Source organism: Lycium ferocissimum, chromosome 5 (assembly GCF_029784015.1).
Source record: "Lycium ferocissimum isolate CSIRO_LF1 chromosome 5, AGI_CSIRO_Lferr_CH_V1, whole genome shotgun sequence".
NCBI lineage: Eukaryota > Viridiplantae > Streptophyta > Magnoliopsida > Solanales > Solanaceae > Lycium > Lycium ferocissimum.
In genome coordinates, this window is record NC_081346.1 from 44,058,148 (window position 1) to 44,082,496 (window position 24,349).

A 24,349-nucleotide genomic window follows, 5' to 3' on the forward strand; every position below is an offset into this window, starting at 1 on the left:
CATTGGACTATTTGTGGGTTTTAAAAACGAAAAGTAAAAAATTGCACAATGCGGCACTTATACGGTGTAAAAAAAATATCATTTTTTTACGGGAAAAGACAACTAGTTTCCTTTTAAAAAACTATCTCAATAACTTGCCCGTGAAATACTTCTTCAACCAATTTTCTGCTCCGAAGCCCCCACTCAACTATCCCCGGGTAAAATATACGATCGTATGTGCTATCTATCATTTTTAACTTTGACAATTTTTTTCCCTTGCCTTTTTTAGGGCCCGAAACGGCCGTTAATATTTGGAGTTTAAACCCTTGTTGATTTTCAAATTTCTTTTTGAACCGGTTTTGTTTCCGAAACACAACAAAACACTCAAAAACACTCTTGCCAAAAAACAAAAAAAAATTTCCAAAAACTTCAAATTTACTTTCCGGCGATCCCTTCGTATAAAGTTATGGTCTTTTTAGGGACGGTTTTTGAACCGTGTTTTGTAAAACTAGAATGGCGAATTTTGGGAATTTTACAGTTCCAAAAGGGGATCCTGTGTGGGAACTTTTTTCAAAAAATTTTTTATTTCATATTTTGAGCTATCTTGAGTTCTAGAGCTCGCGAGTGTTTTTTGGGCATTGTTCATCAAAAAAGGGGTGACTAACCTTTATTTTGATTTTTTAAAAGTTTTTCCCATTGGTTATCGATTTGGGAAAAATTGGGTTTTAGAACCCAAAAGTTAAAATAAAATCATTTTTTTGATGATCAAGAGATGCATTTTGAAGGGTTTTTTAGATCTAAACTAATTTAAACTATGGGTAAACTAATTTTGACATAAAATTTTTAGTTTTGCCCTTTGGGGGGGTTATTTTTGGGGTTTATTTTAGTTTAATTAAAATATAGCAATATGGGTATCTTTGGGCTTATTTAAACTCATAGGGTCATTTTATTTTAACCATTTTTCAATGAAATTATAGTTTTATTGTATAGTTTGGCTATTTTTGGTTTATTTTTGGGGTTTGGGGAAAACTATAGCAACTGGTATCCTTTGATTGTTTCAATGTAGTTTTATTTGATAGATGTTAAATTTTTCAAGCTCCCAAGAGGAAAAGGGGGCTCAATGGATTGTTTGGCCCAGGCATCGAGGTAGGTTACTTTAATTGGGGTTTGGGTTTGCGTAATATTGTGTAGAATTTATTTTGCCCCAAATTTTTACCCGCCTTTTTTCGTTTATTTTTACTTCTAAATTGGTAATAAATCAAATACCTTAGCTTTTACCATTTTTACTAGTTACTATCGCTATTATTATTATTAGTAGTAGTACTATTACTACTACCACTACTACTACTAATATTACTATTATTATTATTATTACTACTATTATTGTTATAATTATCGTCATTTCTATCTCATAATCATGATGTCACTTTAACATTTTAATCGTCTTTCGCAAAAGGGCATTACATTTATTATATGTAATAAAACGATAACATTTACTTACTTTTAAACTTTATAAATATTTTTTATTTGAGTACTAATAAGTATATTTTTTATATTAAGTAATATATTAGCGGCGTTAATATATAATTAAGCTAAAGAGCGTCTTTTCGTTTTTGATTTAGAAAAGAAATATAAGGAAGAAGGTATTTTTCAGTCTAGAAGACTTCATATTAGCCCAATCATATGATCCTTTATTCAAACGATATTGGCGAAAATACACCAGGCCAACCCATTTGATAAATTCATCCAGCCCCAATAAATTTAGTCCATTAAGACATTAAGTAGAATCTATCCTAGCCGTTGGATTACATCTAATGGTTCAGATTCCCTCTTCATTTTAACACCCTAATAAACTTGTTTCTCTTCCAAAATAGCCGAACCTAGCATTCTTCTCCACATCCATTCTCAGTAACGTTCCAAAGATTTTTCAACCCAAAATCAGAGGAGGTCTCACCATTTCGGGAAAGACCTCAGATATATCGTGCTAAGAACGCTCTTTGACTGAAGGTTGAATTCGGATTGGTGAGTTCAAATTCGATTTCTTTTATCATTTTATTTTCATTTTCTATAGTACAAAGCTTTAATTGATTTCGTCTCCTTCTTTCTTTTTCTGATCTGGTGACTGGCATATCCATAAAAATCCAAACATTTGGATTTCAAATGGAGTTTTGACCAAGAAATCCCACCCAAAATCTTGGAATCCTAAGCTCATCCTATAAATACTATTGTTCGGAGTTCATTTAGGATGAGGTCTTGGCCGCTACTTTTTCCTCTCCAAATATCCAAAAACAAAAATACTCTCTGTTTCATACTATTTATTTTTTAAAAATATAAAATCCAAATCAGGTTTTATTGCTCGTTTTCTCTCTTCTTAGATCTCTGTCGACTTCTTAGCTACGGCAGAGATTTATTTTTTTTGTATTGCTTTGTTCGTGAGCAAAGTTCGTAGTCCGGAGGATCTGAAAGACCCCTGCCTCTGTTCACTGCACTGGCAAAAGGTCAATGTCGATATCCCTCTTTGATGCTGTTAATACGCGATTTGATGCGTGTTTTTACCAACATGTGAAAATAATAAGTTTGCTAGCCATGTTTCTGCTCTTAAAAATTATGTGTAAAAATCTCTGTTTTAGTGTTGGAGTGATAGTTATTAAATGATTGTTATTTGATTCTCTTTGTTTTGAGTGCCGTACAAATCACATTGTATGCTTCTATGTGTTTATAGAAAAAATGGAAATAAAATCTGATCCTTTTCGTTACTCTTTGGGTTGAAATCAGAGTGGGTTGTTTAAAAAATAAACGTGTTTTAAGTTGTTCTTGCCTTAGTGGTATTATAATATGTTAATGTAAATTTGATATTGGTGCGACACGCTAGAATAATGTGTTTTGAGGTTTTCGGCATTCAAAATGGTCTCACAGGGATTTTATGGCCAAATAATGACGCTATACGTTTTACTACTATGTTTTATTTCTGTTTTAATGCCTTTGGATCCTGTTTTGATTTCTTTACACCATATATGTCATTCTCTTGGGTTGTAGTATATTTTTATTCATTGATAAAGAAAGCTTATGTGTGTGTTTATTTTAAGACTTAAAGAATGATTGAACTTATACACTGTTCTTTGTTTCAGCGGAAGTGGTAGTGGAAACTATGTAATTTTAGGAGTAGTATTATTTATTTTCTCCAAGACTTCCTATAGTAGATGTTAGCTTTCCAGTGTTTGACCTATGGTAGTTATTTGTGATCAATGGTAATCTCCCGTTTTAATGTTAATATACTGAATACTTAAATTTGACTAAGTGTTGTTTGAACTCTAAAGTTGTACATAGCTGTTGAAAATTTTGGTGTACTAGGCCAGTTGCAAATCCTTTGGTAATGAACTATACTTGCGTTGGTCATATTAATTGGATTTTCATGTACTCTTAAATCTGTTTAAGTCACTTGCTCATTATGAAAAGGTGAAATCGTTCCTACTAATTTTTATGTTTTTCTCTCTTTTACATGTACACTTTGGAGCAATGGAGTCTTAATTCGGGACTCTCTCAAAACTCGGAGTCTTAACCCAAGACTCTCCCGTTACCCGAGCATGGAGTCAATTCCGCAGAGTTTCCTTTAAATGCATCGAATCTCCCAAGAGGAACGAGCGACTTTCGCTTCGGGCCTCCCATGGCAATCTTTCCTCTACCAGTCATTCTATTCTTATTATTTTTGTTGACTTGTGTTCTTGTTATTTTTTGTTGACTTGTGTATGTTTGGTTTATCCCAGTTTTGGGGTTGTAGGATAAATTTATAGTAGTTAATACAGGTTTTAGTTTTATCATTTAGACTATCCCCCTATTTATTATATTATTAAGTGGAGTAGTATTTTCATCGCTTAAAAGAGTGGTAATATATATATATATATATATATATATATATATATATATATATATATATGAAAACTTGAGATGATGAATTTGACAACAGTTTTTGAAGAAGTCCTATACCCGTTGAAATATCTTAATGCACTATTTGAACTTGTGTATTCCTCAAATCTTATGTTACTCTTTGCTAAAAAAAAAAAAACGTAGCTTTGGAGTAAGTGGATTAAATGTGCCAGTTATGGTTCTGAGATATTTTTAAAGGATAAGAACTTATTTGGAGACTTGCCTATGTTTTAAGCCAGCAACTTTTTATTTTTTAAAATCACTTTGGTTCCATAACATTTTTAAAACTGTTCAAATGTATTTTTAGAACAATGAAGGCTTAAGTTGATTTTGTCTCTGTTTGGTCATCATAAAAAATCCCAGGGACTTGTAAAGATTTTTTTTCGCGTTTTGTTCTTCAGCTGAACTTCAAATTTGGCTATTGTTGTTCATACAATAATATTATAACTCGTTTTTTTTTTCTCAAACATTATTTTCTTATAATAATTATTATAACTTATCATTCCTCAAACATATGTTCTTATAATAATATTAGTAACTTGTTTCTTAAACATTTTGACGTTGGAATAATCAACCTAAGTTTGGCGGTTGTCGCGATTATAGGATCTTATATGTACCCTTCCCTTTAGGATAACTAAGAACGCATATCTGAGATCATTAGTTAGCGGACATTAATCGAGTTAATTTTTAGCATTTACTTAGTGAAAATAGGTGTCCTAATTCTCCTTTAAAATAATTAGGTGGTGACTCCTTAAGTTAAATAATTTAGGAATCACCAATATGTTAGTACTCCGCTTTAACCCGGTTAAAATGGGATATAACATTGATGGGAGAAAGCATGATTAGGTCTTCGAACATGATGTTTGGTTGGATATTACCTAGGTTGGTATAACTTCTGACTATGTGGTCTTGTCGTCGTTATTTACGCATTGTGATGGTGTATTTGTATTCGTACTGTGGTGATTTGGGATGGTATTCTATTGGGTTGGTTGATTGTGGCTTGTTGCCTGTTATTGTACTTAGGCTTGACTGCATTAATTATTGTGTTTATATGTGTTGCCGTCATTTCTCTTGTGGTGTCATTTATCGTAGGAGAAAGGAAGGATAGTGATATTAGGCGATGGATCGTGTTGTATAATTATGATGATATCTGGTATACATTCTCATTTCTGTATATTGATATCTAATTGTGGCTTGGTACTGATGATGATACATGAGAAAAGGGAGCACTTTGGTGACACGTGACTTAGTTGTGAGGTGTACTTGCTATATTTGGAAGTGAAGGGTTTCATAAACTCTTTATGTTGACTCAGATGGTTTGTATGATTCATTCCGTGGTTGAGCTAATTTATCTAAGTCCTGATATGGCTTATGGCATTATGACTTGCTTTCATTGGCATTTGCTTTCATTGATTTATCATGCTTATTTTTGAGTTGGTGATTCATATTGGGGTTCTAGACTTAAAGAAGCAAGCCCCTATTAGAGAAAGCCATTGCGCGCTAACCTAGCTAGCTAACGTTTTCAACAATTGTTCAGCCAATTATAATCTTGTTCACCCGGTGGCCTCTTTCCTTCTCCCTTTACTCCACAAGTATTGGTGGGGCCCCCGCCTCCATCCGATCCCGATTCTTGTTCACCCCGGATGATCGTGTTGGGTGAATGTTCCTCGAATAATATTTTGAATATTCATCTTTGTATATAATATATGTATATAAGGCATATCGATGGGGTGAAGATGTAGCCTATCTTGTGATGATATAGATAGATGAGGCACATTTGACGGTGAGGATGCTTATATTTTGAACTCGTGATTCGAAGATGCATTCCCAAAGCGAGTGGGCTACATGATCAAGGTATGTTGCTGGAGCGAGTGGTACACCGTTCCCAGACTGCCATGACATATTGTGCGAACAATGCCTTTAGCATGTGTGTACGGGTTTGAGGTATCTGGCCAGTGCATTGCATTGCACATCAGTACATTTTATTCTGCATCATCATATGGCTCTTCACGTCTGATTTGGTATGGTCTGTTCATATCATTGTGGTGGCATAGATCGGATTATGGACTAGGTCAGTTTCAGGTAGTGACTACTCGCTAGGTTCAACTTGGATTTGTGATTTTCTTGAGATCCCAGATTACCGAGACTCGACACTTCAGGTTTAAGTTTCATCCAGGGTTCGATTCGATTATCGGATATTCTGTGACCTTGGTTTGGGTATTATGCGGCTATCTGCTTATCTTGTTGATTTTATGCTTATATGAATGAACTAATCTTAGTCGGCCTATGATGCTTACTCAGTACTTAATGTTTGTATTGATGCTACTCTTGTTGTACTCTTCTTTTGTTGCAGAGTCTGCTACTAGTTTCAGTTCCCGTCTTCGAGAGTGATCCGAATCTACTTGATAAATAGATTCCGTGGTGAGATTTTTGGCCATGACCGCAACCCTGAGACACTTCTTTTTGTATTTAATCGTCCACTTGTATCTCGAGACAAAGATTGATATTTGAGATTTGTACTTTCTATCAGGCTCATATCTATGTAATAGTGGCTCTTGTACTAGTCCAGACCCGATTTTGGGGTTATTATTACTTTCGCACTTGTCATTTATATAATTTGAATCTGTTAGTTAAATCACTGATTATTTTTGCATAATTCTTATAAATGATTAAAATAATTTGGGAATGGTTCGGCTATCTGGGGTGACAGTGTAGATGCTATCACGATTCACAAATTGGGTCGTGTCACTTTCTATGTTCAAATAAAGGAACTTTGCCAAAATACTTTATGATATGCCATGACAAGTTATACAAGAAATTAAACTATTTTAAGCAAATAATTACAATAATCACACATTGAAGCTCAAAGGTCAACCGTATTATACGGATTCTTAATATTGGGGTGTCTTAACGCCATCCCCGAGAAATCACCTGAACCCTTACCTCGAACTCTGGTTTTAAAGGATTTTTCTCTTGTTTGAATAAACCCTTTAAATTTGGTTTCCTAATTTCCCTTATAAATTACGTGGCGACTCTAAAAAATACGAAATCCAAAAAGAGTCCACAACCTCGAAGAAGCTTTTATGACTCGCGTAAAAGTGAACTGTAACTGTTACACTACCTGCAGTAGCTGAGTGCATAGAGTTGACAGTGCCATTATTTTTGTTCAGCAACTGTACAATTTGATCATATTGCTCTCTAGTGAACACATTTCCGAACTACTGATTTGCACCAGAACTGCTAGTACTAGCAACCTCACCAGCATGATGAGTTTGAACATTAATTTGAGATCCTCCTTGTACCCCATATGAACCTGCATTTTGACATACCCCATGACAACATACCATACACCATTGTATTGTGAGAAATCTGGTTTTGACCATTCTCAGGAGTAATATTCTCTCCTACAACATTATATGCAGCACCATAACTTTGGTTTTGACCAACTTTTCTATCCATTACACCTTTCTTAGATTTGAAATCAGGTGGATAACTAACCAGCTTGTAACAAGTTTCTTTACTGTGACCTTTACACTTGCCGAATTCATATATCAAGTTGTAGTTATTTGGTTTCTGAAACTTCTGATTACCGTATTGATTACCTCAATCATTACCATGATTATTATACTGATTACCACTGTTTCTTGAGTCCATAGCCAGATCAAAATTACATAATGTAGAAGTACGATTTACACCTAAAACACCAGAAGTAGCAGCTACTGACTTCTGAGATTCATCACTTACAATCATTCCATATGCCTAATTCACAGAGGGCATATGATTCATCATTAAAATTTGATTCTTGCCTGAGAGTATGAATCATTAAGCCACATGAGAAACTGAAACAGTTTCAATTTTTGTAAATGAACCACAGTCTCTTGACTTAGGACGTTCACACCCAGGTGCAGGAACTAATGACTCAAAAGTCTTCATTTTAGTAAAATACACAGAAATTGAAGTAGTTCCTTATGTATAAGTGGAGATTTCTTTAAGCAAGTTGAAGGTTCTTGAGCCACCAACCTTGTCGAACCTTTCAAGCAAATCTTCCCATATAGTTTGTGCAATAGAAGCATACATGATTCCTCCAAGAAAATTCTTGGAAAAATTCATAACCCAAGAAAAGACTATGAAATTTACCCTCTCCCAATGATTCCACATTACTTCTGGAAACTTATCCTTACTACAAGTATCATCAACCAAGCCTAACTTATTTCTACCAAGCAGAAACAACCTCATTGACCTAAAGTAGATAGAGTAGTTTCCAATACCTGTTAATTGAATTGAAATAACTTGAATACCACTCACATCAAATGGAGACAAGAAAAGTGGATGGTTGTAATCTATTCCTGGAGCCTGAGTTGAGGTGTGATTCCCAGAATTGTCACCAGTTTGTTATTCGGGTGGTATACATCCATTCACTCGTGGATTGGAATTCATTGTATTAGGAATACCATTCAGGAAAGTATTGGTTTCATTCCCAACACCAACACCAGATGCAGAAACACCATTACCATTGAGATCCATTTTTCAGAGTTGATTTTTTCAAACAAAACTTAATCGCGGAAGCAAGAACACAATTTCTTGAATGAATACAAATCAGAAGAAATACACAGATTGCAATCTTAGATCGATTACTGTGATACCATGTTGTAATATGAGATTATACTAATCTCATTGATGAACACAAATGAACTATGACAGCAGGTTAAAGAAAGGGAATGAGGAAGAGGAAGATTTGAACCAGTCGAGTAGAAAGATAGAGAGATTGAAGAAGAAAGGAAGTTATTCTCATTGATTGTGGTAATCTTTACAATGTACAAAGAGTGATATTTATAATCTCTACTATCTAAGAAGCTAGTTATAACTAACTTCATGAAATGAACTACCTAACTACTTCAACTAACTTGGACAGTCTAAAAAGACTAAACTGCCTCTAAGTACTAATAGCACTGACAATAGTTTCATTAAAATCAATGGGGGTACATGTTGATTTATAAAAAGAAAAAAAAATTAGAAATATTAAAAGCTGAAAACGTGGCAGATGAAAATGGATGAGACCACGTTGATGCAATTTTTGATCTTACAATTCTAAGTTCAAGGGAATGGGTGGAGAGAGTAGAAAAAAAATCCAAAGAGTTATAGAACAGAGAAAGAGAGCGGGGGGGGGGGGGGGGGGAGGAATTTATGAGGTGCACATTTAAAAAATAAAAAAGAAGGAAATAAAAAAAAAAAATGAAAATTAGGACGGTAACATATTAATAACAGGCTATTTCCAGTAAACATTACCCAACTGTGTGAAAAGGATATATATATATATATATATATATAGGCACTACATGAAACCATTTACAATTTTACTATGGCGAGAAATGGAAGAAAATGGAAGTCTGCTAAGCATGCTAAATAATATTCCCTCCGTCCCAAAAAGATTGTCTTAGTTTAACTTGGCACGGAATTTAAGAAATAAAGGAAGACTTTTGAGACAGTGAGGTGACATGCCACGTGGTGTCCACCTTACAAAAATGTCAGTCCACATAGGATTTGGGATCTACTTCTAATAGTCTTGACAGAGGAGGGGTATATTTGAGTCACTTGGGTAACGTCAAGGGTATATTTGTACCAAAAATATAAAGCTAAAATTGATCCTTTTCACATAGTATAGGAGCAAATTAATTTGACCCTTTTACCTTATATAGAAGGATATCCATATTTTCAATTTTTATAAAAAAAAGTTAGTAGGGATGAATTTTTTGGGATAATTACATAGACTTCCTATATCAAGAGGTCAAGACCCAAAATCACCTAACAACTTGTTTGGATGGTTGTCACCCATTGTATTGTATTGTGTTGTTAGTTTAAATACAATGTTTGTTTTGATTGTTACTTTAATTTTATTGTAGCGTATCATTAAATCCATCGTTACGTAACGACGAAAAGTCCCATTTTATGTAACGACCTAGCGTTATTCTGTCGTTACCTTATTTATTTTTTCTCATTTTGTCTTTACTTATTATCTAATAATCATATTTTATCATTTATCAAACCTTTTATGATAGTTCTACATTGTACCCTACTTTTCTTGTATGTTTATCCTTCAAATTATTGATGCCTAACATTATGTAACAATGGGAAATGACACAATCTATCCAAGCATTGTATTGATCAAAACAATAACATAAGAAAAGAATAACAGGGCGAGAACAACATAATGTGTGCCTTTCTATTGCAGCGGAAATCGTTGAACTCACCACCAAAACAATTGCCCGAAATAGACTTCGTCTCTCTAGGAAACAAAGTTCTTGTCACCAACTAAATGCCCTAATTTGTGTGTCTTTTCTTTGTGAAGAGAATGAGTTAGAGAGATTATTATTCTAAATGAGAAGAGAACAATGTTTTTTCTTATATGCAGAGTAGAAGCGGTTAAAAGGAAGTAACTTCCCCACTCTTTTTGGATGTTTACTTCTTGAGGAAGTATAGGACATGTGGTAACTCATTTTAACCACAATCCCTTATCTCTCCCAACCGGGTCGGGTCAGCCCACTTGGAGCAACCCACGACCCATATTCGAACATCTCCCACTTCGCTCACAATGGGCTAGATCCACAACACACGAAATTCATACATGCAAATAGTTGGTGCTACCTACGAGCATCAAGAGCTATAACATGTCAAATCAATTAAGATTGTATTAGAGCTCTTATGTAGAAACCCGATCACATATAGAAAGGATTCAGTACTAACATGAGGATCTTATTACTCGCAATACCCCAGACATTATCCGCTACTCTAGTAGCTAGTTATCCGATCCCTCACCCTCTAAAGAGGTGAACTCAAGTTCATGTTTAACTTTACAATTACACTAGACAGCCATATGGTAAATGTAATGACCGGCCTGTGTAAACAAGTTCAATTACTAATTTTCATTGTCTTCCTTTTCTATTCGAATCTATCTGTTCCAAATCAACTGCTGTCAAGACCCAATTTACGGATCGTGCGGGCACCTACCTTCCCACCTGGCAGGCGAACCCTTACCGACCAAACCATTGTTAAAACTCATTTTATAACTTAACAACTGGTAGGAAAGAACATTAAGTAAGAAAACATAAAATACATTCTCTATAAATTTAGAAATTACAACTTCCCGGGACCTAGTCTAGACATGTACAAGAGCTTATACAATAAAGAAGAGTAAACTCAAAATAAAATGACACAACTTCTGCCTTGGAATAAGATACACAGAAGGGTCGTAGGGAGATGTATGTCACTTCCTCTATCAAAACCTTCAAGGCATAACCTGAAACACATCTACACCCCGAAAAAGATATAGCAAAAGTAGTATCAATACACCACACGTACTGGTAAGCATCATAGGCCAACTAAGATTAGTTCACACAACACGATATAGAATCAATCAAAATAAACAGATAAGTAAAGTCGTAAAACCTTTTCAAATCCTACCCATACTTAAACAGTTCCAACATAAACATACTCATATTCCTTTACCATTACCATGTCAACGCAACAACAGGAAGTAAGGACTAACAGACAACAACAGTTACATTCAAGACAGACTCCTAGACCAGTTAACCCACAACAATTTATAAAGAACATACATCAAACCTCCATACCAACCAATACTAAGTGGAACCACTAATACTTACCTGTTTTCTCCATAATCTGACAGACTCGTAAATTAACAAATAGACACAACAAAGACAACAGCCCACATCTGACATTAGTTAATAATCACTTATCAAATACAAGTAAAACTAAGTAAAATCAATACAACCAACGACAGTATCTCAATCGTTCTTCCAAACCCGAACCATGCTAAATGGAATCACTCCAACACCACCTTTCCTTATTAGTCAACGGAGACATTAAGTTACACGTAAACACAACCGCCCATATCTAAAATAGCATCATCAAATAGGAACAGATCAACCAATCACAGGGATATGATAAGTCCAGTCATCAACCAAACACGAGAATAATACGAGTTCAATGCAATGCAATGCAATAATAATCATATCACATCCATACACACATGCTAATGGTATTGTTTGCCCAATAATTATGACTTGTAGGGGACTCATGGTATCCATGTACCACTCGCTCCGAAACTGACCTCAGATCACCAGCTTGTAACTAGGCCACATCCTCACCCCCTGTCAAATGTGCCTTTATATATATTTCTGTATCTGTTCACAATATGAATCTCGATGCATTTCCAGTTCAACAGGAAATATGGAATATGATCAGCCATTAAAGTCAATGTCAAGAATTACAACGCACCATGCCACAAATCATAACAAGATCCAGGGAAAATGATTCAACCACAAAAGATAAACACTCAATGAAAACCCTTATAATTAAATACAAGTCACCCTATCCCATAGTACATCAAGACTCTAAAACGGTCAATCAGTAAATACACGAACCCCACCTTCTAACTAAATCCCTACCAAAATATATACATGAATTTTGCATACGTCGTCTTAGGGAGCACCAGTGTTATTTGTAAGAAAGAAAGATGGCTCGTTGCGAATGTGTATAGATTACAGACAGTTGAATAAGGTGATGATAAAGAACAAGTATCCGCTCCCGAGAATTGATGATTTATTTGATCAGTTGCAGGGTGCCAGATATTTTTCAAAGATATACTTGAGATCAAGTTATCATTAGGTCAAGGTCAGAGAGAAAGATATTATGAAGACGGCATTCAGGACCAGATTGTTACACCTCGAAAATTCCCCTTAGTATACAAGTGTATAGGCTCGCGGAGGGCATGAGGTATACAAGGTTGGATAAGCAAGAAGTAGTAATTGATGGTCCTAAGTAAGATTTCCAAGGACATCCGAGGGAAGACAAGGAAGTTGTTAAGGGAATCGAGTTATAAATTAGTGTGTCGAATGAAAACTATGAGTATGGGGTTAGGGATACCTTAAGGATGTTGTGGAGAAGAGTTATGACGTCCCCTAGATTACTAATGAAGTGATAAACAAGTGCCAAGAAGGTTTCATAAGGATTGGAGATCAAACGAAACGACGGGAACCATTCCGGTGGAACTGTGAGTTCCACGGCCATGTTCCATGGACAGCACCATGTTCCACGGCCCGTGGATGTGTCCGTGGAACAGCCAGCAGAAAAAGTGGCTGGCTGGTCGTGAACCACGACCAGTTCCACGGCCAACAAAGGGTTCCACGGACCGTGAAGCTGTCCGTGGAAGTCCCACTCATACCGAACTTCTCCAAGTCTTTAAATGTTAAGTCCACTTCATTTTATTCATTTCCAATCACGACTTCAACCTCTCCACACCTCTAGAACTTTCTAAACATTTCTTCCACAAGAAAACTAAGTGAATCAAGGATCAATAACAAGAGTTGGAGCGAATCAAGCTTAAGAAACTCCATTAAAGCTACCAAAGTCAAGGAATTCCAAGAAAGAAGAAATAGGGTTTTGTGCTAGAAGGTGTATTATCATTCAAGGTTTATTCCTCCACCATTTGAGGTGAGTTTCATGAACTTTACATGTTATTTGAAGTATTATTAAGATGAAACACTTAGATTATGAAAGAGTATGGGAAATGGATTATAAATGGGTGAATAATGTCATTTTTGAATAGTAGTTGAGGTGAATCATGAAACTGGTTATGTGGAGATTGTGAATGTGTTATAAATGATATTTAGAGCATGGAATAAGTATTATAAGTGAACAAACGTGATAATGAACCTTAGTTATGAATATGGAGAATTTAGGTGAAATTATGAAATGCGAATCATGGAAATGAATGACGATTGTTGTTAGCGATATTGTGATGGTTGTGATGGGTGTTGGGAGTTGATATGGAATATGGCGGAAAGTAGTATAAACGAAGGGAACGCTACCCAATTTTCTTTAGCCTTAAGAGGCATGGTTTTATAATTGCCTAGCTAATGACGATACGGATTCTCTTGAAGGTAAAGGCGAGGACGTTAAAGGAGAACGAGCAAGTTATAAAGTAATTAAACGACAAAGGTATGTGAGGCATTACCCTTCCCCCCAAGGCATGAATCCTATGCATGAATCTCCTATGTTTCTAGAGATGAAAAGTCTAAGTTCATGAATGGCGAGACAGGACAAGAAATGCGCTATGAATACGATAACGACTCTAGAGACCACGATATGATGTTCTTATGAAATCAATAATGATGATCACGATCCATTGGCATTCTTTCTTATATGTACTCACCTTAAATTGTAAATCCCTCCAAGGTGAGATATGACGCTCATGCTTATTCCATAACATGATCGGGGGTTTACGACCTTACATCACCCCGACATAAACATAGCCACCCTTAAGCTTAATGTATGTATACGTATATGTAACTAAGGATGCTAAACTATGGTAAAATTATGATAAGCCACGATACGTCCAGGAATTGAATGTTAATGATGACAAGTATATGAAGTTCATAGTATGTGTGATAATGTGATTCCACCGCGCCTAATTGGCGGGACATGTCACCGCATTGCTATGATTCCACCGCACCGAGAAAAGGGCGGACATGATCACCACTAGTGGGCTGCATGGGATGGTTACTCGGACGCGGGTAACGATATGATGATGTATGATTGATGTGATGATGCTTGCATGTTATGATAATGTATATGATATATTTATGCATGATGTATGTACATGAAACTGGTTCATATGTAAGGAGTACACAGGTTATATCCTCATCTCAGAACCTATGATCTCTAGACTATGTTTATTTCATTTTTGCCTTACATACTCAGTACAATGTTTGTACTGACGTCCGTTTTCTTTGGACGCTGTGTTCATGCCAACGAGTAGGCAAGGAGACGGTCTTTCCGATCTATAGGAGCTAGTAGCTGACTTGTGAGCACTCCATTGTCCGGAGGTGCCATTGATTATTCTTTTGGTACATATATGTATATACTCATAATTGGGCACGACGGGGTCCTGTCCCGTCTATATGTCTAGTATTCCAGTAGAGGCTCGTAGATACGGATGTGTGGGTAATATGGTCCCATAATGTTCATGTATATGCATGTATGTGTCTATATGTATATGTATTATTTTGATGGCCTAAAGGTTTATGTTTATAAAAGTAAATGTATTTCCATGAACTTGAGTATACACATATATATTATGAATGAAAGGTTATGGGTAATGGGACAAGTGGTGTTCGGTGGTTAGCCCCGGATACCCATCGCGGCCCGTAACTCGGGTCGTGACAGAAGTGTGGTCACTTCGAGTTCCTTGTAATGTCTTTTGGGTTGACTAATATGCCAGCAGTATTTATGGATTTGATGAACCGCATATTCAGGCCCTTCTTAGATCAGTTTGTGATTGTATTTATCGATGACATTCCAGTCTACTCTCTATCAGAGGCTGAGCATGCGGATCATTTGCGTGATGTGCTCACGGTTCTTTAAGATAAGAAGTTGTATGCGAAGTTCTCCAAATGTGAGTTTTGGTTGAATTCTATGGCTTTTCTGGGGCATATTGTATTAGATGAAGGCATCAGGGTTGACACTCAGAAGATAGAGGCCGTGAAGACATGGCCTAGACCCATGACACCGACGGAAGTTCGTAGTTTTCTGAGGTTGGCAGGATATTATAGGAGATTTATAGAGGGCTTCTCCTCTATTTCAGCGCCATTGCCTAAATTGACGCAGAAGGCAGTAAGTTCCAGTGGACATGTCATGACCCAAGTGTCATGCCCTATTTTTAACGGATTAAAACTAGTTCACAACTTATGGGCTATGTTTCCTCTGGTTTTGTAAATGTTCAGAGTCGCCACCTAATTTTAGGAAAATATTAGGAAACCATTCGTAAAAATGTAAACTCCATTTTTTAGTCTTTGAAACCTGTGAGATTCTAGGTAAGGGTTTTATTTACCCCGAGGGGAAGGTGTTAAGCATCCCTCAAGCCTATCCGAGGACAGTCTTTAAACTTAGCTTAATTAACACTAGAGGGGGATTATTTATTATTTATTATTACCTATTTTTTAAAAGCACTGTGAAAAGAAACTATTCCTCCAAATGACTTGTAAAAGAAAAGCGGATTTTAAGATGATTATGTTATGTGAATAAATGCACATTTGTAAAAGGAGGTAATGATGATGCATGCGTGAGAAAATATATATAACGTTTAGAATAGTATGTTTAATGTAGAATAAGCAGGTGTATAATTTTTATGGGATACTAATGTATACATGTGATATGTTTATTGTAAAGGAAGTAGTTAATGTGCATGAGATATACATATACATATATAGGGATGCGTTTTTTTTCTCTTTGTATAATATAGTACAGAAAATGAGAGGATTATATATAATATATATAGAAGCGAGGATTAGAAGATAATGTGTAAATATGGTACGTCATATTTTGAAAATAGCTATTTTTGTGACATGAGAATAATATATTTATATATACACGTTATGAAAAGATGATTAAAGGAATTACTGAAAATAAGATAATATATATATGTATGCGCGTATATAAAATGAAATATTTACCTTATAGCTTTCGTAAAATAGCTTGAGCCACTATACTCGGGCCCTAATATAATTTCCTCATTTAAACTTAATGAACCTAACCTGTTCAATATGTTAGCATAAAATAGAAAATGATTACCCATAAAATACGCATCTTATCCTTTGTAAACCCCTATTTAAATCACTCGTTTTGTTAAAACGGATTTAAAAAGGGAACGTTAATTAACTTTAAAGAAGAGAAAAAGAAAAGAAAAAAAATTCAGCCTTATCTATTAGTTAGAAAATGTTTATAACCATGAAATACGTGTTAAATGGAAACCAAGATTTATATCTAAAGAAAGTGACCAACGACAAAGTTCGGGCGTTCACGAGTTCACAAATAAGCAAGAAGCAAAATGCTACAAATACAAAATGTTAGTCAACGGGTCCATATGACATAGACTAATACAAAAGATATAAAATTTTAAGGGAGTAAGAGGGACGTGGATGCTTGACGCGAACGAAGACTGTTAGACACGAGCGCGCAAATACAACTACTGTTTCTCTAATGTGGGCAGAATCCAGAGTTGCCATGACTCCAAATGCTCCCAAAGTTGCTCATGAAAAAAATAAAAATGGAAAGGATTAGAAGCAAACTAGAGAGATTATAATGACGAAAACTAACTAATCAAGAAACCACATATAATTCTGGAAACTAGCCTTAAACAATACCCAGTAAACTTCATAAGGAAAACTTTCCACAGATATGCCATTACTTTAATCAAATATCTCTCACACACACACGCTTTGTAATAGCAAATTAACAACAAAACACTGCAAGAAGTGAGCCCATCCTAATATCACTCTTTAAAATAAAGGACTAAGCTAAGTAGATCATATTAATGGTGATGCAGACAGATTTTAGGGCAAGCAACCAAGTTTATCATGTCGTCATAATCTTTGCAGCTCTCCTACGTGTATACTTATTTTTGTTAACCCTTTTATATGCAAATTTTAAATGTTCCAAAATCTTAAAAAAAATTAAGTCATTTAAGCTCAAAATAGAGGAACATATTCTTGATTTTGAGTATCAACAATCCAGACCTCTAAACAAACTAACAACTTAACCAACTGTTTGGAAATTAATCACTTGAAAACAGTTGCCAAGGGATTAAGACACCATGCAACTAAGCATTTTGAAAGAAAACTTGGCTTAGAGACTGATTCTTGAACATTAGACCAAACACATGGTTCAAAAGACAAAACAACAAAGGAGCCTACCACCCTCTTATTTTCAATGCCGCACAAGGTCCAAAGGTTTCTAGAACCTTGGCATGGCAGGCTATTGAAGGGGCTAAACTTGTCCCTAAATTGCCTTGACTTATCATTTAAGATCCAGATTAAGTTCCAGAAAATATACATTTAATAGAAGATGTTAAGTGTCAACAAAAGATGTTCCCTCAATCTTTCTTTTTAGAAAGCATATAGTCATTCCAACCAGAATAAGCAGTAACACCAGCTGGCTAAAGAAAAAGGAAATCACAGCAATAGTATTCATGAAATTCCTAACCAATTCCAGGACCAGCATTTTAAATTAAAGGAAAGGTCAATTATCTTAACTATCAGCCCAGCAATCCTAAAAAAAAAAAATGGCTCAGAAATGGATGTAGAACCAAATGGATGAACATTGAGTGATTATCTTCCAGAATGAATTAAACTTGCAGGCAACTTCTCTTTAGTCTAAATATCAGTTTTAGAAAAGGTGAGACCAAATGTGAAACTAACTGTTTTTCACATGTTTTATAGTGTCTATCAACTTAGCAGATTAGAGGATGAGGCATGAATCAAACCAGAACCATACTGATCCCATAAGCTTAGCACAATCATACTTAAGGTCACACCATATGAAATTAGTTACACACAAAGACTAACTGAAATTAAGGCAAGGAGGTACAAATTATTCCTCTCTTTCCCAGTTTTAAAGCTAAATAAGGGTAGGTTGATGTCACCAAAAGAATGGTTCATTGATTAAAAAAGGGAAATGATTCTAAAGAGGACCAAACAGCAACATAGTATTCTACTTAACACTGAATAAGGCAACATATACTGTTGAAACTGTCAAGCACTCAAATGTATTCAAAGGAACATTTTAGCATTCGTTTAGATATGGATAGCTCCTCAAACTGATCCTGGACAATCAGATAGCCAGATGTATGTTAAGTGTAGCATCAACATGTGACAACAGTTCAAGCATAACTGAGCTTGTCTTTAGAGGCAGTAATCATGCACTTAGTAGCAACAAAAATTCCCAAAGGCGGCAATCAGCCCACCAGAGCACCCCAAGAACATTTGGGTTTTGACAATTCCCCATGTCATGCAATGAAAAGAAAGGTGGAGGAGGGAATATTTGCACACAAAGGTTGTAACTAGACTCTATAAAACACAATATCATCATTTTGGTTTAAATTCTAATGAAAACAAATTAAGGTGACAAAGAGTCAAAGTCTCAAAGTTTTAGAGAACTAATGGTCAAATTCAAGAAATGCTTAGGAACGGATCTATAGAACAAAAGTATTAGCTCTCAGGGTAAATAATCTGGGAAAGCTTAATTTCTTTAAAAGATCCTTTAAAGCATAATCTTGGCCAATAACAGGGACAACCACCAATTGAATCATAGTACCATATTCATGAAATCCTTAACAATTTATTGATACTATGAAAAGACAAGATTTCAATCCTCAGCTTCTTGACCTATGTGTTTTCAACTAAGGAAAGGCAATCCCAAAAGGTCTACAACATACTTCAACAACCTTCTTTGACATGGGCCTATCAAGATAATCATGCTTTAATCTTTTTACACAAATAGTAAGCTAATGTCTATTCATAATATTTTCCACCAGTAGTATCTTGTCCTCACAGCTTACAGACATGGTACCATCACAATATAAAGTAAGCTAGGATATGACATAATAACAAGGACACAGTATAAATAAAATTCAACCAAACAGGATCCCATTTCTATAGATATTTTAACTTCCATATTTCAAGACACTTAGACCAAAATCACTTTTGTACCTTTTCACATGAATATGAAAAAGCATTGCCACCAAAGATTGTCACTAACCGGTAGATAGGGACCTGACATGATAGCTAAGGAAAAACTATTGGATTCAACTATCCTAATCAGCCTTCAGAGCACTTAAACACACTTAAAAAAAAAAAAAAAAACAGCCTGCTCTTCAGCACTCTTTACTGGATTAGCTTATCTAAAATGACATCCTTGTTTGAGAAACTACAAAATAAAAAACTGGGCAGCTTAAATACTTAGGCCGAAACACCTTAACTAGGCAAATTCAGAGTTAGTTATTATTAAGTCATCTTTCAAGCATTGCAAAAGAACATCCAGACTAGTTTGTCAAAAACAAAGGAAGAAACTGAGAAGGCAACTGAACTATGTTATGCTCAATTATTAAGACCTAATTCTTATGGAAAGTTTGGACATAAGAACAGAAAGATACGGATTAAAACTTTTAAACTTAAAACTGATTTGGCAGCATGGAATCTAAAAGGGCAGTCAACTTGAGGATGAGCCTTAACTGAAACAAGACCTTGAGAAACATATATTGATACTCTGACAGGTAACAATCTTACAACACACCTTTTGTTCCTATTTTTTGCCTGTGGTGAGGTTGCTAAAACATATAAATAGAAAGATTCTAACTCTACAACCTAAACATGGAGAGGAGTTAACAGATAAATAATCATAATGCAAAAGGGAGAGGTTTTGGAGTACCCCATTATTCCCATACTTATGGGCAAACGGTTATCACAGACAAGGGAACATGTTTGATTAATCTTGAAGGAGAAGGACCAGGTTAAGCTATTAGGGATGGAGCTTGCTGAATCTAGCATGAGTTTAGCTAATTGCCCATACAAGGCTCTCCATTAATTCCTAGAAAAAAAGTACATTGGAGGGACTCAAACTTAGTATCCGGGATCAAATCCCTTTTACTCTATCATTAACCTTAGTTCAATCCAAAAAAAATAACAAATGATAGGAAAACACAGCTTATACAGGTCTTAAGAGTTTGAAAGAGGTAATCATGCAAAGTTCAAGTTAAAATCCTTTTCTTCATTCTCCTTTATCAATGCTAGACTCACACCTATCCCTTTTTTATCTGTTCTAAAACCAGTTTCTCTTTTAAGGACAGAGAAGCTAACAGCAAATTGGGTTTTATCACCAAGAAGTTTCATACGCATACATCTATCAAATGCACAGCAACAACAACCTCCTCAAACATTAACAAAACTAAACATAGAACTAAAAAATGTTTATCCAAGAGAGAAATGACTAGTAGTATAGAAATAATTTTCCACACTTCAAATCAGATTTCACTCCACCAGCTTACAACTTCACTTTTATTAAAAAGAGAGTATTGAAAATCCTTTTTTAGAAGAGTGCAGGAGAAACCAATAACTGTTAACAACTAATGAACATGTTTGATGATTACATTATGGAGAGGAAAATTCAGATTTTTTTTTTTAAACAGAAGGTAAACCATTCTAATCTTGAATAATCTGTTGCAGTCTTCTGATTTAGTATAGCCTGGAAGTAATCTCCTATAACCATCTTTGAACAAATAAAGGGTACTAAGCTGCAATTGATCTTTGAATTACCATTTACACAAAATCAAAACAAAACCAGAACAACCATCATATGGACTAATTCGTACAGGAGCTTTTAAAAAAAAAAAAAAACAGAGCTGGAAATAGGAGCACCATGAAATAGAAACAAGGAACACAACAAAAACCAATGCAGAACTGAAGCTAATAACAAAAATTACTACAAAGCTGAAAGTAACAAAAAAAAAAACTGAAAACAAAACTAGGATGGTAATACCTTAAAATGAAAACAAAATTAAAACTAAATGGAAAGAAGACGGAAAATACTTTTTTTTCGAGCAGCAACGGGGTTAAACACATATTCGACGAAATTGGTCGTTCTACACTAATTTACAACAAAACGAGGAGGGAACACATTCTAGCGAACTAAACCAAATAAACGACGAGAAATACTTGAACGACTACATTTCTACTTTTACAACATTGAAGACGAAGAGAAGACGAGTACGATTAACTTCTTCGTGACAGCGAACTGAGGCTAATGTTGTCGTCGAGTCTCCGAATCCGCTCAAAGTAGTTTGTTCAGCCGAGAATACCCAAGATTATGCAGCCAAAAGGAAAAAAAAAACTTCAGAGTTAAAACAGGATTTTCTGAGAAACTTAGGAAGAACTACGAATTTGATTAGCTATGAAGGCTTATGAAAAAGAAAAGAAAGGGACTTTTTAACTATCAAGAAAACTTATGAAATAGTCGGATTTTCTTAATTTTTGAACTTGTTCTAAAACAGCCCTCAAATGCCGGTATTTATAGGCAAATGCTGAGGGGGTTTCAACAACTTCTTCAAAGGGAATTTTGCCTTTAAATTTCGAATTAAAAGAGGGGGGAAAATCTGAAATTTCAAAAAGATGAAATGATGAAGAAAAAGTGACGGATTTTCACCTTTTCAGATGGGTTTGATGGCTGTGGATTCGCTCTTTCCCGTTCTAAGAGGTCTCAATCAACCTATTATGAGTTGTCAAACTCCATTTCTCAGAAAAAGGGAGATGGGAGAAAAGGCGACTGATGAGGCCAGTGGCGTCGCTGACCACGTTAATCCAGCGGTCCGACGGCGTGGTGGTGGTGACATGACGGAAGTGACGGGGTGGAGGCGTGGCAGCGTTGGGGGTTGTGTTTTGAAGAGGAGAGAGAAGGGCTGGTTTGGTTAAAGGAGAGAAAGAGTTAGGGGATCGTTTGGTTGGGATGAAAATGGGGTTGAAGACTTAGTTTGGGGATTTAGGTGGTGGCTTTAGTTTTAGGTGGGCTGGGTCGGGTAGGGGGATATTGGGTTGAGGGGTTAGACATTTTTTGGGCCGCAGATTTTGTAGGAATAGGATTTGGCCCAAATTTTAGGTAGATGAATTAATTTCTAATCTCCCTCTATTTCAATCAATTAATTAAAATATGCTTCTTTGTCTTAATTAATTCCCACAAAATGCATACTTATATAAATTATGACACAAGTAATTTAATATACGTATTTAGTTTAAAAATAGAGTAAAAGATGATTCATACGGTAATAAGTAAGATTAATGGAAAAATGCCAATGCCAATATTGATATACGAATATCAACATTATTATTTTATTTTTTTCGAATGATTTTAATTATATAAAAAAAAAAAAAGATGTTTAGTCCCTTTCAATTATAAAATATGATGTTTGGTCATTTTTAAGAAACAATAAAAATGCTCTTAACTTTAGAGAGATATATCTCGAAAAAATAGCGTAATAATTAGTGCAAATATTCCTAACTCGTTTGGGAAATTTTTTCAGGACTAAGAGCATAGTGAAATTAATTAAACGAAAAGGGAGGGCCAATATTGGGTGTCAACACCAAGCCAATTAATCGTGACGAGTGTTTGACCTCTAGTGACCAAACACCCCTATACACATATCTGAACAACAAGGGCCTATAAGTGACCTAAACTGATCTCATACTGCCTCATGAAAGGGTGCCATTAAGAACTATGTACAATCTGAATATACATAAACACATGCTGAAGAACAAAGCAAGCCAACTAGGCTGCTATATATACTGTACACAAAAGAATAGAAGCCGACGAGGCTACATCATCTGACATATACAAACAACTGTCTACAGACCTTTATTGGAGTACAATATCGCGTAGAAATGATGGGACAGGGCCCCGTCATACCCATAATGCCTATGCATCCCATAAGAATAGCATACCAAAAATAGATTGTAGCTACGGATCAAATGGAGCGCACTAACCACTGCTGGATATAGAAGTCCTAATGAATTGGACCACCTGGCTGTCTACCTAAACCTGCGGGCATGAACGCAGCCTCCCCCCCCCCCTCCCGGAATAATAGGGGAGTCAGTATGGATAATGTACTGAGTATGTAAAGCATAAGAGTAACATAAGCATAAGAATCATGAACTGAATCTGGAACTCAAAAATCACTGACTGTCCACATAGATTTGTATGAACCAGTATATGTAAGCATGTGCATAAATCTGTATAACTGACAATGCCTCTGTGGGCGCATAATATGCATGCTCTCAACGATAATCATACTCATGCCTATCAATGTAGGTCATACGTATATATGCGTATATAATGCCTGTCAAGCCTCTTTGGGCATCCCATCATGTCATATCGGCCTCTCGGCAGCCATCATCACCATATACATTACTGCGGTACGTGCACCCGATCCTTATATCATTATTATGGTGCACCAGCTAAGCAGGTGGTAATGCGTATATAATGCCTTTCCCTTTCCTCATACCCTATATAAATATAATACTCATGTATATAACGCCTTCTGGTCACGGGTCAATATGCATATATACATATGAATGAATGTAATGCATGAATAACTGTACATAAAACTGGACCCATGAACAGAAGGAACAATTATAAGCGGGGTACATAAACATCAAAGAGTAAAGTACTCCTAATGCTTCTAAGAGTAGAGTAATATGGAAGCTCGTTTACTCGCTTGTTGATTCATATCATAAGATCATGCCAAAATGAAGGAAAAGATAGCCTTAGCATACCTTAACGTCTCCTTAATCGCTTAACGTTCTCCTTCCAATTCACAAAGTCTACATTCAAGAGGAATTACACTAAAGTCAAGTCTTGAAGAACACTCTTAAGCTCACACTAGCATAGTTAACAAATTAACGAAATTTGGACAAAGATTTCCCCTATATCATCAACTTCCACCAAATGACGAAACAAATCCCAAACAAAAATAATAACATCCAATATATCACAATCAAGAAGTTATATTCAATTAAACCCCGAGTCTAGCCAAAATCCCCTTTTTAAG

General features: G+C 35.5%; 1 long non-coding RNA gene across 1 annotated transcript; it reads left to right on the forward strand.

The window, feature by feature from the left end:
* Window positions 1-1,858: 1,858 nt before the first annotated feature.
* On the forward strand, window positions 1,859-3,797 carry LOC132056845 (uncharacterized). Its single transcript, XR_009414983.1, has 2 exons — window positions 1,859-2,001; window positions 3,494-3,797. It is a non-coding gene; the product is annotated as an uncharacterized LOC132056845 (long non-coding RNA).
* Window positions 3,798-24,349: the final 20,552 nt, after the last annotated feature.